We start from the raw sequence: 16,745 nt of genomic DNA on the forward strand, positions 1-16,745 counted from the left end.
ATGCATTTTACCACAATTAAAACTTTTAAAAAACCGTACTGGGGCGCATGGGTGGCTCAGTTGGTTAAGTGTCTGACTCTTGGTTTTGGCCCAGCTCATGATTTCAGGGCTGTGGGATCAAGTACGGAGCCTGGATGAGATTCTCTCTCCCTCTGCCCCTCCCCCAGCTCACGTGCATGTATTCTCATGTTCTCACTAATAAATAAATTAATCTTTTTTAAAAAACTGTATTTTTTAAATTAGAAAGCTAAGATGGTTACTGAGTTCATCCAAGTGCTTTTTTAAGAGTTATTACTTATTTGCCATTATAAGAATAATAATAGTTAATACCCACATAGTATTTGTATGGGCTGGGTATTCTATATTAGCACATTTAATTCTCAAAACTGATAAAAACAGACCCACACAAATATGCTCAGCAAATTTTTGACAAAAGCACAAAAACCATTTGATAGACTTTTCAGCAAATTAGTGCTAGAGCAATGAGACATCCACAGACAAAAATCTGAACTTCAATTTAAACCTCGTAAGTTACGAGGTGCCTGGGTGGCTCAGTAGGTTAAAGCCTCTACCTTCGGCTCAAGTCATGTTCCCAGGGTTCTGGGATGGAGCCCCGCATCGGGCTCTCTGCTCAGCAGGGAGCCTGCTTCCTCCTCTCTCTCTCTCTCTGCCTACCTCCCTGCCTACTTGTGATCTCTCTCTGTCAAATAAATAAATAAAATCTTAAAAAAAAAAACAAACCTCATAACTTATTTAAAAAATTCACTCAAATGGGATCAAGAACTTAAATGTAGGGGCATGTAAGTGGCTCAGTCAGTTAAGCATCTGCCTTCAGCTCAGGTCAGGATCCCAGGGCCCTAGGTTTGAGTCCTGCTCAGCAGGGAGTCTGCTTCTCCCTCATCCTCTGCCCCTCCCCCACTTATGTGCGGGTGTGCTGGGGTGCCCCCACTCACTCAGATAAATAAATAGAATCTTAAAAAGAAAAAGAACTTAAATGTAAAACAAAATCATAAAATGTTTAGGGGGAAAAATGGGAGAAAATCTTCAAAACACAGGACTAGGTGAAGAGGTCTTAGACTTGCACTAAAACCTTGATCTATAAAAGGAAAATTTAATAAATGGAGCCTACTCAAAATTAAAAACCTTTACTCAGTAAAAGACCTTGTAGGACAAAGAGAAAAATCACAGACTAAAAGAAAATATTTCCTGACCACATATCAGGCAAAGGGCTTAAAACTAGACTATATAAAAAACTCAAAACTCAATGAATTTTTAATCCAATTAGAAAACTGACAAAAGATATGAACAGCCATTTCACTGACAAACATATAAAGACAGGCTAATAAGCATGAAAAGATGTTCAACATCATTAGCCACCAGGGAATTATAAATCCAAACCACAATTAAACTTCCTTTATACACCTATCAGAATACTAAAATAAAATATAGTAACAAGACTAAATGCTGCTAAGTACATAGAAAAACTGAATCACTCATACACTGATGGTGAGAATGCAAAAAGGTAGAGCCAACTGGAAAATCGTTTGGCAGTTTCTTTTAAAGCTAAAAATGTACTATTAAAAAGCTAAAAAAGCACATATTATATCCCAGGAACTGTATACTACTGGTCACTTGTTCCAGAGAAATAATGTTCATGTAAAAGTCTGTACACAAATGTTCACAATGATTTTATTCATAATAGCCAAAACCTCAAAATCCGTCAAGAACTTATCAAACTCAACACCCCAAAAATAAATCATCCAGTTAAGAAATGGGTAGAAGGGGAGAAGATATTTGCAAATGACATATCAGATAAAGGGTTAGTAACCAAAATCTACAAAGAACTTACAAAATCATAACAGCCAAAACCTGCAAAGAAACCAAAGACCCTTCAATGGGTAAATGGTTAAACAAACTGTGGTACAGCCACACCATGGAATACTACACAGCAATACAAAGGAATGAACTATTTATACACACAACTTTGATGGACTTCAAGGAAACTATGCCAAGAAAAAAAAGCCCAATCCCTCTGGGGCACCTGGGTGGCTCAGCTGGTTAAGCATCTACCGTCTACTCAGGACATGGTCCCAGGGTCCTGACATCGAGCCCCGTACTGGGCTCCCTGCTCAGCGGGGGAGTGTGCTTCTCCCTCTTCCTCCCCCTACTCATGCTCCTTTAAATAAAATCTTAAAAAAAAAAAAAAAATCTCCAGGGGCACCTGAATGACTCAATGGGTTAAAGCCTCTGCCTTCAGCTCAGGGCATGGTCTCGGGGTTCTGGGAACAAGCCCCGCATCTGGCTCTCCGCTCAGCGGGGAGCCTGCTTCCTCCTCTCTCTCTGCCTGCCTCTCTGCCTACTTGTAATCTCTGTCTGTCAAATAAATAAAGTCTTTAAAAAAAAATGAACTTGTCTGGCATTTTTAGGATAAACTACCTGAAATATACAAAAAAAAGAATTATCTCCTAGCCATGTGCTAGTATTTTTATTTGAATTTAAACATCTACATATTCATAAATGAGATTAGGCTATACTTTTAATTCCTCATATTTGTTACATTTTGTTACTGGAGTTCATTATTTCTATGTTATTATTTAACATGAAAACTATTCTTTGAAAGATCAGAATAGAAAACCAGTAACTAGGGAGTGAATTTTTGCTCTACTTCAAAGAATAGAATAGGGAGGAAAAGATCATTTTGTAATCTTGATTCTTCCTTGGTTAGAGGAATCTATCCTGACTTTTACATCTTATTTTGTCAACATGAATTCCTACTTTGAGTGAAATTATTTACTCTGCTGAGACTTTCATATTAAGAGGATGTAACACATCCATTTCCAGTTTCTTCACTTTGAAGGTCCTTCCTTCATAGGTATCTTTTGTTATACCCAATTTACTCCCTCAATTTTTCCTGTTGTTTCCCAATTTTCCAAATCTGGATTAATTCCTAGTGTTCTGTTTTGGAGTATATTTATTTCTTCTTGTATTTTCATTATTTTGTTCTCTTTGCTTTTTAAATTTTTCTGAAACCTTAAATTCTAATGGTAAATTCATACTCTTGTATGTTAAGTAGTACATCTTTGTCCACATTAGGTAAGTTTAATAACTACACTGTATTTTTCACTTATTTTCTAAGTAAGATAGTCTGTCACTTGAGATTTGATATACAATAGCTGTTTAGAAGAACACTTACTAACATCCAGTCAGTGGGGAGGGGAAACTGTCCATTCAAAGAGTCATCTCAAGCTCAAAGAGAAGCTTTTTCTTTTTAACAATGTATGGTAATAAGCGAAATAGTGAAAGCCCCATTTTCTATGCCACAATTTACCGTCTCTTGCTATTAGTCATTTTTTCATAAGTAAAAAAACAAATGGACAGTTTAAAAAACAGACAAGTCAATTTTCTTGTTTTAAAAAAAGTATAGTTTCCGAAAACAAAATAAAACACATTTCTAATAACTTAAAATGTACTTTTGGGGGGGCTTTAAAAAGTACTTCAATTACAAGCCTAAAAAAAAAAACAACTTTGTTTTTAAGTTATAAAACCGTGAAAATTGAGGTTAAGATACAAATGTTGACAATCAGCTTTTAAGACATGAATAAAGCCCATATAAACTAAGAGAAACTTGTAGAAGTGGGACCAAAGGTTAATCTCTTCCCTCAAGTAAAAGTTTAAAATGTCAACATTTGTTGAGTTTCTAAAGATTTCATTTCCTTCTTGGACTAAATTGGCATCTTAAAAGGAATTAGGAATTGAGAACAGCAGACAAAAGTTAAACTTGAGGAACATAGGAACACAGCTGATGACAGGATGAAACTGCCTGAGGTGGTAAAGAAACTCCATTAACGGCTATATACCTAATGGAAATTAAAACTAAGGGTCTCCAAAGGGGAACCTTCTTGCACTGTTGGTGGGAATGAAAAATGGTGCAGCCACTCTGGAAAACAGTATGGAGGTTCCTCAAAAAGTCAGAAATAGAGCTACCCTATTATTGCACTACTAGGTATTTACCCAAAGGATACAAAAATACAGATTCAAAGGGGTACATGCACCCCAATGTTTATAACAGCATTATCAACAATAGCCAAACCATGAGAAGAACCCAAGTGTCCACCAACTGATGAATGGATAAAGATGATGTGGTGTGTGTATACACACACACACACACACACACACACACACACACACACACGGAATACTACTCAGCCCTCAAAAATAACAAAATCTTGCTGTTTGTAACTATGTAGATGGAACCAGAGTGTATTATGTATTATCCTAAGTGAAGTAAGTCAGAGAAAGACAAACACCATATGATTTCACTCATGTGGAATTTAAGAAACAAAACAGATGAACACAGGAGAAGGGAAAGAAAAATAGTAACAGAGAGGGAGGCAAACCATGAGACTTGAGCAGGAGAGAATGAGAGAAGCAGATTCCCCACTGAGAAGGGAGCCAGACGTGGGGCTCGATCCCAGGACCCCAGGATCATGACCTGAGCTGAAGGCAGATGCTTAACTGACTAAGCCACCTGGGGGTCCCCACAAGAGACTCTTTTTTTAAATTAACATAAAATGTATTATTTGCCCCTGGGGTACAGGTTTGTGAATCTTCAGGCTTACACATTTCACAGCACTCACCATAGCACACACCCTCCCCAATGTCCATAATCCAGCTACCCTATCCCTACCCCTCCACCCCCCAGCAACCCTCAGTTTGTTTCATGAGATTGAGAGTCTCTTATGGTTTGTCTCCCACCTGATCACATCTTGTTTCATTTTTTCCCCTCCCTATCCCCTACAACCCTCCCTGCCTCTCAAATTCCTTATATCAGAGAGATCATATGATAATTGTCTTTCTCTGATTGACTTATTTCGCTCAGCATAATACCCTCTACTTCCATCCACATCGTTGCAAATGGCAAGATTTGGGGGTTTTGCGGAGTATTCCACTGTGCGCGTATATATACACACACACACACACACATATATATTCACACACATATATATACATACACATACATATATATGTACACCGCTGCCCTATTTCTCTGCCCTCTGCATCTCCCATCCCTCTCCACAGCTCTCACTAACTCCCTTTCCACACATTGCCCTCTCCTCCCTCACCCAGAACCTCTTGCTTCTTCCTCTCCCCACCCCCTCCCTGCCTTCCCTCCCTCACCCAAGCGACAGGCTTCACCCCTACTCCATTCCATGTCCCCTGCGCAGCCCATGCCTGCTCTGTGGCCCCCCGTGGAGGGATAAAGTAGTACTACTCATTGGTCCATCACTTGTCAGCAGCTTCCTATATATATATGATGTATATATATTTATATATATATATATCACATCTTCTTTATCCACTCATCTGCTGATGGACATCTAGGTTCTTTCCATAGTTTCCACACTGCTGCTATAAACATTCGGGGGCATGTGCCCCTTTGGATCACTACATTTGTTATCTTTAGGGTCAATACCCAGTAGTGAGATTGCTGGGTCGTAGGGTAGCTCTATTTTCAACTTTTTGAGAAACCTCCGTACTGTTTTCCAGAGTGGCTGCATCAGCTTGCATTCCCACCAACAGTGTAGGAAGGTTCCCCTTTCTCCATATCCCTGCCAACATCTGTTGTTTCCTGACTTGCTAATTTTAGCCATTCTGACTGGTGTGAGGTGGTATCTCAATGTGGTTTTGATTTATATTTCCCTAATGCCAGTGATGTTGAGCACTTTTTCATATGTCTGTTGGCTATTTGGATGTCTTCTTTGCAGAAGTGTCTGTTCACGTCTTCTGCCCATTTCTTGACTGGATTATTTGTTCTTTGGGTGTTGAGTTTGATAAGTTCTTTACAGATTTTGGATACTGGCCCTTTATCAGGTATGTCATTGTTGAATATCTTCTCCCATTCTGTCAGCTGTCTTTTGGTTTTGTTGACTGTTTCCTTTTTTGTGCAAAAGCTTTGATCTTGAAGTCCCAATAGTTCATTTTTGCCCTTGCTTCCCTTACCTTTGGCAATGTTTCTAGGAAGCAATTGCTGCGGCTGAGGTCGAAGAGGTTGCTGCCTATGTTCTCTTCTAGGATTTTGATGGATTCCTGTCTCACATTGAGGTCTTTCATTCATTTTGAGTATATTTTTGGGTGTGGTGTTAAGGAAATGGTCCAGTTTCATTTTTCTGAATGTGGCTGTCCAATTTTCCCGACACCATTTGTTGAAGAGACTGTCTTTTTTCCATTAGACATTCTTTCTTGCTTCCCACAAGAGACTCTCGACCACAGAGAACAAGCAGAGGGTAGGTGGAGGGTGGGGGGGGGGGGGGGGGGGGGGGGGATGCGCTAAATGGGTGATGGGTATTAAGGAGTTTACTTGTTTCAATGAGCACTAGGTATTATATGTAAGTGACAAATTGCTAAATTCTACTCCTGAAACCAATACCACACTCTACTTTAACTAACTTGAATTTAAATAGAAACTTGGAAGAAAAAAAATTTTTAAAAATTAAAACTAAGGGTCTCCAAACTTTTTTTTTTTTAGTCATTAGTAACACCACCTTTTCACACCATAGAAGGCAGCAATGAGAAGAGTCAGACTCCCAGAGATCTTGGGCACTGGCTAGTTGATCAGTGTTCCCATCAGTTAAATGGATGGGAAGTATACTAAATTCTTACCTGATCCGTGTAAGCAGAAGAGTCTAAGTCAAATGAACAAGAGCATAACTTCAATCATTAAAAAAACACAGAGCCGGGGGCCCTCAATCAATCCCAAAGTTTGTGTCACTTTATAGACCTAGAATCCGTGAATGAAGGGGTCTCCTTGAGGAAGGATCCTATTATACCACCAAAAATTTACACCATTAATCTTTCTCCCTGCAAGCTTTCCCCAAAAGGACTACCACTGCCCTTTTTTTTTTTTTTTTTACCAAGGTGACTCTGCATGGGGGAAAATGAAATAATCAAAGACTCCTTGAGGATTACTAGACACTAGCTCTGGCTCTGAACATGCACTAATTCCAGAAGACCCAAAACATCACTGTGGTCCACCAGTTGGAAAAGGGGCTTACAGATGTCAGCTGGTCAGTGGAATCTTAGTTCAGGTCCACCTAACAGTGGGTCATGAACACTGATGTGGTTATCTCTCCAGTTTCAGAATGCTTAATCAGAATAAACATACTCAGCAACTGGAATAATCCCATCACTTCCAGAACGTTCCCACTTTAGCAGGGAGTACTGTATCCTTTTAACTTATAAAATCATCTTCAGCAACACTCTCAAGAAAATTCTTTTTAAAGAACATAATCAATTTATTTAAAAACTGGCGGCATCATTTCAATCTATTCCAATACAACTTTTATAACTATAAGCCAAAGTAACTGAGGTAGTTCTTTTACTGTAATAATGTCTTGATTCTAAGTAAAGCTATCTAATCTAGAAAACCAGAAAAGCTGCTCAATTGAATCAACTGCCTTAACTCTAATAATAACTGTAGCAAACATACCTGAGTGGCATAAGTATAATGAAGTTCATTTTTTACTTCCATTCAATTATGACCAAAGCGGGGTGATTCTATTGTGTATCTGAAACTAATATAATGTTGTATGTCAATTACACCTCATAAAAAGTCTTCATTAAGTGTATAGTTATGAGCACTGAGTAATATATAGAACTAATGAATCACTAACTGTACACCTGAAATTAATAGAACACTGTACATTAACTATATGTAGAATTAGAAACTTAATTAAAAAAAAAAAACACCTCCCAAACAAACAAAAAATCAGATTAACTGATATTTATAGTGAATATACCTGGTCAAACAACAATAGTAGCCTTTAACCAAAAATAAGTAAATAAGTAAAGTTATTTTAAATAATTGTGTTTTAGTAAGGAAACAAAAATATTACAATAGTGTCAAGAATTATTAATTAGTTAATATTAATGATTTTAGTAATATTTTAGTCCTGCCAAATCCTAACCATGTAATTTAATAATATCCATTTCCAGAAAACTAGGAAGCTCAAAATTAAGAAGAAAAACAAGAACTCCTTTAACTGTCTGAGCAGAAACCTGGAAACCTGTTTATAAAAGTCTACATAATTCACTCCAGATCTGATGCATATAAGAAAAAAAAAAAAAAACAGATAATAACGTGTCAGCAAGAATATGGAAAAAGTTCATCTCTCATGCACTGCTGGTGGGATAGAAGATGTTGCAGCCACATTGGCAAAGTCTGGCAGCTCCTAAACTGGTTAAACTAATGACTGAAAAGAAAGATTCTTAGGGTTTTACATGCTCCAGTCTTTAACAGAGTACCTCTTCACCAAAAGATCCAGCAATTCCACCCCTAGGAATATAGCCAAGAGAAATAAAAACATATGTGCACCCAGAAATACAAACATGAATATTTTCAGCATCATTATTCATAATAACCAAAAAATGGGAAAAAAAAAAAAAACCCAAATGTCCTTCAAACTTAAGAATGGGTAAAAAAGGGGCACCTGAGTGGCTCAGCGGGTTAAGCCTCTGCCTTTAGCTCAGGTCATGATCTCAGGGTCCTGGGATCGAGCCCCACATCGGGCTCTCTGCTCAGCGGGGAGCCTGCTTCCTCCTCTCTCTCTGCCTGCCTCTCTGCCTACTTGTGATCTCTGTCAGTCAAATAAATAAATAAAATCTTTAAAAAAAAAAAAAAAAAAAAGACCTACATGGGGCTCTCTGCTCAGAGGGGAGCCTGCTTCCCTCCCCCTCTGCCTGCCTCTCTGTCTCCTTGTGATCTGCCAAATAGATAAAATCTTTAAAAAAATAAAAAAAAATAAAAGGAATGGGTAAGAAAATATACGGCATATCCACACCCACAGTGAAGTATTATTCGGCAATGAAAAGACAAAGTACTGATACATGCTATAACGAAATGAATCTTGAAAACAGAAAATGATGCTAAAAGAAAGAAGCCACTCACAAAAGGTCACATACTGTATGATTCCATTTACGTGAAATGTTCAGAATATGTAAATCTATACAGACAAAAAGTGGACAGGCTGACAAGAGCTGAGAGGGATGGGAGTTTTGAGCGTGACATTTAAGGTGTAAATGTGTCTCTTTGAGGTGATAAAATATCCTAAAATTGATTGTGGTAATGGTTACACAATTTTTTAAATGCAATGAGCCATTGAATTGTACACTTTAATTGATGAAGTGTATGTTGTGTGAACTATATCTCAATAAAGCTGTAAAAAAAAAAAGATCCAGGGCGCCTGGGTGGCTCAGTGGATTAGGCCTCTGTCTTCGGCTCAGGTCATGATCTCAGGGTCCTGGGATCAAGCCCCACATGGGGCTCTCTGATCAGCAGGGAGCCTGCTTCCCCCACCCTCTGCCTGCCTCTCTGCCTACTTGTGATCTCTGTCTGTCAAATAAATAAGTAAAATCTTTAAAAAAAAAAAAAAAGATCCAGTGCAATTCTGCTAGATACAGAAGTACTTACAACCGTGAGAAGAAAGCGACTATGACGGACAGAGTTCGTAATAACCGTGCCCTCTGGAGCTTCCCGATCATCAATTGAAAGGATTAGGTTTTCTCCCTTTAATTTTCAAATCCTTTATATCATTTCACGTATTTTTTAATTTTTTTAAGAGATTTATTTATTCCAGAGAGAGAGCACAGGTAAGCAGGCCCAGAGGGAGAGAGACTCTTCAAGCAGACTCCTCACTCAATCTAACGACTGTGAGATCATGATCTGACCTGAGCAGAAACCATGACCAGACACTGAACCCACTGAGCCACCCAAGCACCTCTTTTTTTTTTCCATAGGTTCCATGCCTAGTGTGGGCATTGAACTCATGACCCTGAGATCAAGAGTCCCTGGGAACACCCCTACATATTTCTTTAAATAAGAGACAAAATACTATCTTAACAGATGTGTTTATAGGATGACTGTTTAAAGAACATGCAGCCACACCTAAATGGTAATCTCAAAATCACCTGTTGCATGAAAAACAAGTTGCAGAACAATAACAGTATGATTCAATTTCTGTAAAAATTACACACCAAAATCAGTTATGTGTTTTCTATGCATGGATATGTATGCAAGTGGATAAGTACAATATTTTAAAAATCTAGATAGATACACCTCGAACTTCTCAGAGCAATTACAGTTCTCACTATTACAGAAGTATGCATGCATTCCTTAAGTAACTAAAAATTAGGGGCGCCTGGGTGGCTCAGTGGGTTGGAGCCTCTGCCTTCGGCTCAGGTTGTAGTCCCAGGGTCCTGGGATCAAGCCCCACGTCGGACTCTCTGCTCGCCGGGGAGCCTGCTTCCCCATCTCTCTCTGCCTGCCTCTCTGCCTACTTGTGATCTCTGTCAAAAAAAAAAAAAAAAAGTAACTAAAAATTAATCATTAAAAAACTAAATGTAAGGGAAAGGAGTTAGGCTTCAACATGTATAGAAGCAACAACCATATGGACTACTATGTATTTCATTGTAAAGCTTGCAATTTAGCTTCAGCCTTTCTCCTTATGCTTAGAAACTTTACAGATTAAAAACTACAAGTTCAGGGGCACCTCGGTGGCTCAGTTGGTTAAGCATCTGCCTTCGGCCGAGGTCATAACCCCAGGGTTCTGGGATCAAGTCCCACACTGGGCTCCGTGTGCAGCAGGGAGTCTGCCTGTCCCTCTCCCTCTGCCCTGCTTGTGCTCTCTCTCTCAAATAAATAAATAAAATCTTTAAAAAATTAAAAAATACAAACTACGAATCCAATATATACAGACAGAAAGGAGAAGTTCTGTAGAAAATCCTGGGGGCACTTTCACAGTAAAGACAACAGAAAAGAAATGGTCTTAAGAACAAAAATATAAAGATCACTATATATAATCCAGATTTCAGATATCCAAGAAGTACATAACCCTGTTTGAGGATCAGTAAGTTTAAGTTCCTGACTTTTACTGTTTTGAAGAGATCATTAATCCGTAAGAAACACACCTATTGCCATATCTTATAGGGAAATATAACAAATTTCTATTGCAGAGCCCAATATATTGTTATACTGATTGTGGCACAACTTTTAGCAAGTCAACTGCTCTTTCTTGAGCCTCAATTTACTCATCTATAAGAAGCCAGGCAGACCAAAACAAAACAAAAAAAGCAAGGCAGACAACCCTAATGCCTTCTCTGCCCCTTCAAAAGCTAGAATTTAACACAGTCATCTTTAAGTTTATGCAATCCATGACTCTACCTCCTACATACACATCTTAGCTGTTCGTAGTTTCTACCTATCTGGTCTGGGAAAAGGTAGTTCAGAGATTTTCCACTAAGGCATGGCAATCTCATTTGCTCACCCTCCAATTTCAATTCCAAAAATTACACTACAAACCTATCATCAAGATGGTAGGTACACTTGGTATAACCCATATAAATACTCTTAGCTAGGTCACTGTTACTTATACCCCTAAACCACATTATTTCCTAAGACACATGATGGCTCATGGCTCAGAGTTAAGCACAGCAATTAAAAAATATAGACAATGACTTGGATTAAAGTGTATCAAAGCTACTTTAAAACTGGTGTCTTCGGGCATCTGAATGGCTCTGGTGGTTAAGCGTCCAACTCTGGTCTCAGCTCAGATCTCCATCTCAGGGTCATGGGTTTGAGTTCCCTATTAGGCTCCACACTGAGTGTGGAGCTTACTTAAAACACAACACCAAAAAAAAAACTGTCTTTACGTAACAGCTGTGAGGAGTATCACAAATTACATCCCTGCCTTTTTTTTCTGAGCGATTTACTGTTAAAATAAGGAAAAGATTCAAAGTTAGCACTGTAAAAATTAATCTCACTCACTTGCATTTCCTGAATGGAAGAATGGGATGGGCCAGTAGTGTGACCAATAGAAAAATTATTGAGAATAGCTGGTACCAAAAGTTTAAAATCAGACAGGTATAGGACTGAATCACTGAGCCAGTGTATTAAACTGGCAAATCACTTAAGCTACATGATATATGAGCTCTGGTCTTCTCAACTGTGACAAAAAAGATACTGCAAGGATTAAATAATACCATATGTTGGAGAGGGAGGAAAACAATGCCTGAAATTAGGTGGTGCTCAATGAAGATTAGCCACTTTCCCCCTTTCTGGGAGTACAGGAGGATATTCAAGGTCCATCTTTAACAGGAAACTTTAACCAACAAAACCAACCAGTTGTTTTTTTTCCCCACACTGCTATCAGTTTTACCCAATTTAATGTTTATCCCAATAGCATTGTAAAAAGGACACATGGCTAGAAGGACAATCAAAGGTGCCCCCCCCTTATTAAAATCATGATAAGCCTACTTTTTTTTTTTTAAAGATTTTTTTTTGTTGACAGAGATCACAAGTAGGCAGAGATGCAGGCAGAGAGAGAAAGAAGAGGACCCGAGCCAAAGACAGAGGCTTTAACCCACCGAGTCACCCAAGCACCCCATGATAAGTCTACTCTTTAATCTCTATCTTCTATTTCCCCCACCTCCTCACCCACCTCCCCTCTGGTAACCATCAGTTTGTTCTCCAGTTAAGAATCTGTTTATTGGGGGCGCCTGGGTGGCTCAGTGGGTTAAAGCCTCTGCCTTCGGCTCGGGTCATGGTCCCGGAGTCCTGGGATCGAGGCCCGCGTCGGGCTCTCTGCTCAGCGGGGAGCCTGCTTCCTCTCTCTCTGCCTACTTCTGATCTCTGTCAAATAAAAAAAAAAAAAAAAGAATCTGTTTATTGGTTTGTCTCTCTCTCTTTTTTTCCTTGGCTCATTGGTTCTGTTTCTTAAATTCCACATGAGTGAAATGATGTGGTATTTGTCTTTCTCTGACTTAACTCACTCAGCATTATATTCTCTAGCTCCACCTATGCTGCTGCAAATGGCAAGATTTCATTCTTTTTTATGTCTGAATTCCATTACATCTAGACACCACATCTTCCTCATGCATTTGTCTAATGATGGACACTTGGGGCGCTTCCATAGTTTGGCTATTGTAAATAATGTTGCAATAAACACAGGGGTGCATGTATCCCTCTGAATTAGTGTTTTTTCCAGATAAATACCCAGCAGTGCGATTCCTGGATCATCACGTAGTTCCATTTTTAATTTTTTGACGAACCTCCATACTCTTTTCCACAATGGCTACACCAATTTGCGTTCCCACCAACAGTTCAAGAGACCAAGCCAACCGGTTTCATAACCCTTTAAACTGTCAAGCCTATATTACAGTAAAATGGTTTGTCCTACAAAGAGGTCAGATTATTCAACAAGTTGCAATGTATCAGATAAAACCAAAAGGTAAAGAGTTTGAACCATTTACCTAAATTAAAAATGCAGGGTACCTGGCTGGCTCAGTTGGTAGAGCACATGATTCTTGATCTATGAGTTCAAGCCCCCACGTTGGATGTAGAGTTTAATTTAGAAATGCTAAACCAGGGACGCCTGGGTGGCTCAGTCGGTTAAGCCTCTGCCTTCTGCTCAGGTCATGATCCCAGGGTCCTGGGATCAAGTCCAGCATCAGGCTCCTTGCTCAGCAGGGAGCCTGCTTTTCTCTCTCGGCCTCTGCCTACTTGTGCGTATGCTCTCTCTCTCTCTCTCTCTCTCTGACAAATAAATAAATAAAATCATTAAAAAAAAAAAAAAGAAAAGAAAAGAAAAAGAAATGCTAAACCAGAGGCGCCTGGGTGGCTCAGTGGATTAAGCCTCTGCCTTCGGCTCAGGTCATGATCTTGGGGTCCTGGGATGGAGCCCCACATCGGGCTCTCTGCTTGGCGGGGAGGCTGTTTCCCCCGCTCTGTCTGCCCCTCTGCCTACTTGTGATCTGTGTCAAATAAATAAAAATAAAATCCTAAAAAAAAAAAAAAAAAAAAAAAAAAAAAGAAATGCTAACCCAGGGGCCCTGGCTGGCTCAGTGAGTGGAGCATGAGACTCTTGATCTTGGGGTTGTGAGTCTGAGTCACATGGAAGGTGTAGAGATCACTTAAGCAAAGGATCGTTCTATAATCCTTTGTACTTCGAAGCCCTCATCAATGAAATAAGAATACAAGGTAACTTCTATTACACGGAATTTCAGCAGCACATATTCTAAAATTGAAATGATACAGAGAAGATTGGCATGGCCCCACACAAATTCATGAAGTGTTCCATATTTTTCAAAACTGAGGGTTGCTGGAGGGGAGGAGGGTAGAGAGATGAGGTAACTGGGTGATGGACATCAGGGAGGGTATGTGTTGTAAAGAGCCCTGGCTATTACATAAGACTGATGAATCACAGACTGTACCCCTGAAACAAATAAATAATACATTATATGTTAATTAACTGAATTTAAATTTGAAAAATTTTTAAATAAATTAAAGTGGGGGAAAAACACAAGGAATTTTAACAAATATTCTCACTCTTCTGTTCTTGGGTAATGTTTTTATATTTATATTACTTGATGCTACTATGAATGGTATTGCTTTTCAAATTTCAACTGCCAACTGTGCATTGCTAGTATACAGAAATACAATGGATTTTCATACATTGATCTTCTATCCTAGCTCATCTTAAACTCTGATAGTTTTTTTAATCAAAATTTGTGGGATGCAGCTAAAACAGTGTTTTAAAAGAAGTAGAAATTCCTACATGTGCAATCATGTCATTTATAAGACATCTAAAAAATAAACATAGGTTTACTTTTCCTTTCCAATCTGTGAGCTTTTCCTTTTATCTGCCTTAATACTTCAGCTTGGACCTTCAGAACAGGTTAAACAGCAGTTGTGAAATAAATACCCTTGACTTGTTCTGGACATTAGACTGAAAGCATCCAATCTTTACCATTAAGCAAGAGGTTCACCCTAGGTTCTTCACAGATGCCTTTTATCAGATTAAGGAAGTTCCCTTCTATTCCTAGTTAGCTGACAGCTTTTAGCACAAATTAGTAAACTTTGTTTAAATGCTTTTGATGGCAGCGCCTGGTGGCTCAGTGGGTTAAGCCTCTGCCTTTAGCTCAGGTCATGGTCTCAGGGTTTGGGGATCGAGCCCTGCATCGGGCTCTCTGCTCAGCAGGGAGCCTGCACCTCCCCCCACCCACCCACGCTGCCTGCCTCTCTGCCTACTTGTGATCTCTGTCAAATACATAAATTAAATCTTAAAAAAAATAATAATAAATGCTTTTCATGAATCTGTTACAAGGTCATTTGGCTTTTCTGCTTTATTTTATTAATATGGTGAATTACTCTGCCTTTAACGTTAAATCAACCTTGCAATTGGGATTAAACAAATTAGTCATGATGTATTATGCTTTAAACGTGTGTGTATGTATGTGTGTGTCTGCAGATTCAATTTGCTAATACTTTTTAGTGAATTTGAGTCTATATTCATGAGGGATATTGAGCTATACTTTTCTTTTTTCCTCGTGTCTTTTTTTAAAATATTTTTTATTTATTTATTTGACTGAGAGCAAGAGAGATCACAAGTAGTCAGAGAGAGAGGCAGGCAGAGAGAGGTGGGGGGGAAGTAGGCTTCCCACTGAGAAAGAGAACCCGATGCGGGACTCGATCCCAGGACCCTGAGACCATGACCTGAGCTGAAGGCAGAAGCTTAACCCACTGAGCCACCCAGGGGCCCTCCTCATGTTTTTGCCTGGTTTGATATCAAGATAATGCTGTCCTCATAAATTTTCTGTAATTTGTGAAAATGTTTTTACTATTTCTTCCTTAAATGTTTGACAGAATTTACTAATAAAGCCATGCGAGTCTAGACTTTAATTTGTGGAAAGGTTTTGTTTGTTTAACATTTTATCTATATATTTGAGAGTGAGAGAGAGAGAGAGAGAGAGAGAGACAGTAAGAGAGGGAACACAAGCAGCTGAAGTAGGAGAGGGAGAAGCAAGCATCCCGCTGAGGAGGGAGCCTGATGTGGGGCTGGAGCCCGATGTGGGGCTCGATCTCAGGATGCCGGCATCATAACCTGAGCTGAAGGCAGATGCTCAACGACTGAGCCACCCAGGCACCCCTGTGGAAAGGTTTTTAATTACAAATTCAATTTTTACAAATAAATAGAGGGCTATTCAGATTTGCTTTCTCTTTCATTTCAGCTTTTTCTTTCCTTCTACTTGGTTTGCTCTTTTTCTAGTTTCTAAAGGCAGAATTGTGAGTCATAGATTTTAGACTTTAAGATTTTATTTATTTGACACAGAGAGAGGGGGCGCATATGAGAAGGGGTGGGGGGTGATGGCAGGCAGAGGGAGAAGCAGACTCCTCGCTGAGCGGGGAGCCCAATGTGGGCCTCAATCCCAGGACCCTGGGATCATGACCTGAGCCAAAGGAAGATGCTTAACCAACTTTCTTTTGAAGCTTTGTTTCCCTCTAAAACACTGCTTTAGCTGCACCCCACAAATTTTGATATATCAAAATTTGTTTTTCGAATTTGTTTTCATTTTCATTTAGTTCAAAATATTTTCTAATTTCCCTTGTGAATTCTTCCCCCCCACCTTATGAATTCTTCTTTGATCTACATTTATTTAGGAGTACGTTATTTAACTTCCAAATATTCGGCAATTTTCTAGATCTCTTTTTCTTTTTATTATTTAATTCCATTGTAGTTAAAGTACTCTTTATAAATTAAACCCTTTAAAATTTGTTGAAACAAACAAACAAAAATAAGGGGGATGCCTGAATGGCTCAGTGGGTTAAGCCTCTGCCTTTGGCTCAGGTCATGATCTCAGGGTCCTGGGATCGAGATCCCTATCAGGCTCTCTGCTCAGTGAGGAGCCCACCTCCC

General features: G+C 39.1%; 1 protein-coding gene and 1 pseudogene across 9 annotated transcripts in view; one reads left to right on the plus strand and one right to left on the minus strand.

The window, feature by feature from the left end:
- The window catches only part of TLK2 (tousled like kinase 2), a 113,844-nt gene that overhangs the window by 76,655 nt on the left and 20,444 nt on the right, over window positions 1-16,745 (minus strand). The window lies entirely within an intron of this gene.
- LOC116875522 lies at window positions 14,047-14,135 on the plus strand (annotated as a pseudogene).

The sequence above is a fragment of the Lontra canadensis genome, unplaced genomic scaffold, assembly GCF_010015895.1.
Source record: "Lontra canadensis isolate GAN:19392208 unplaced genomic scaffold, GSC_riverotter_1.0 scaffold41, whole genome shotgun sequence".
Taxonomy (NCBI): Eukaryota; Metazoa; Chordata; class Mammalia; order Carnivora; family Mustelidae; genus Lontra; species Lontra canadensis.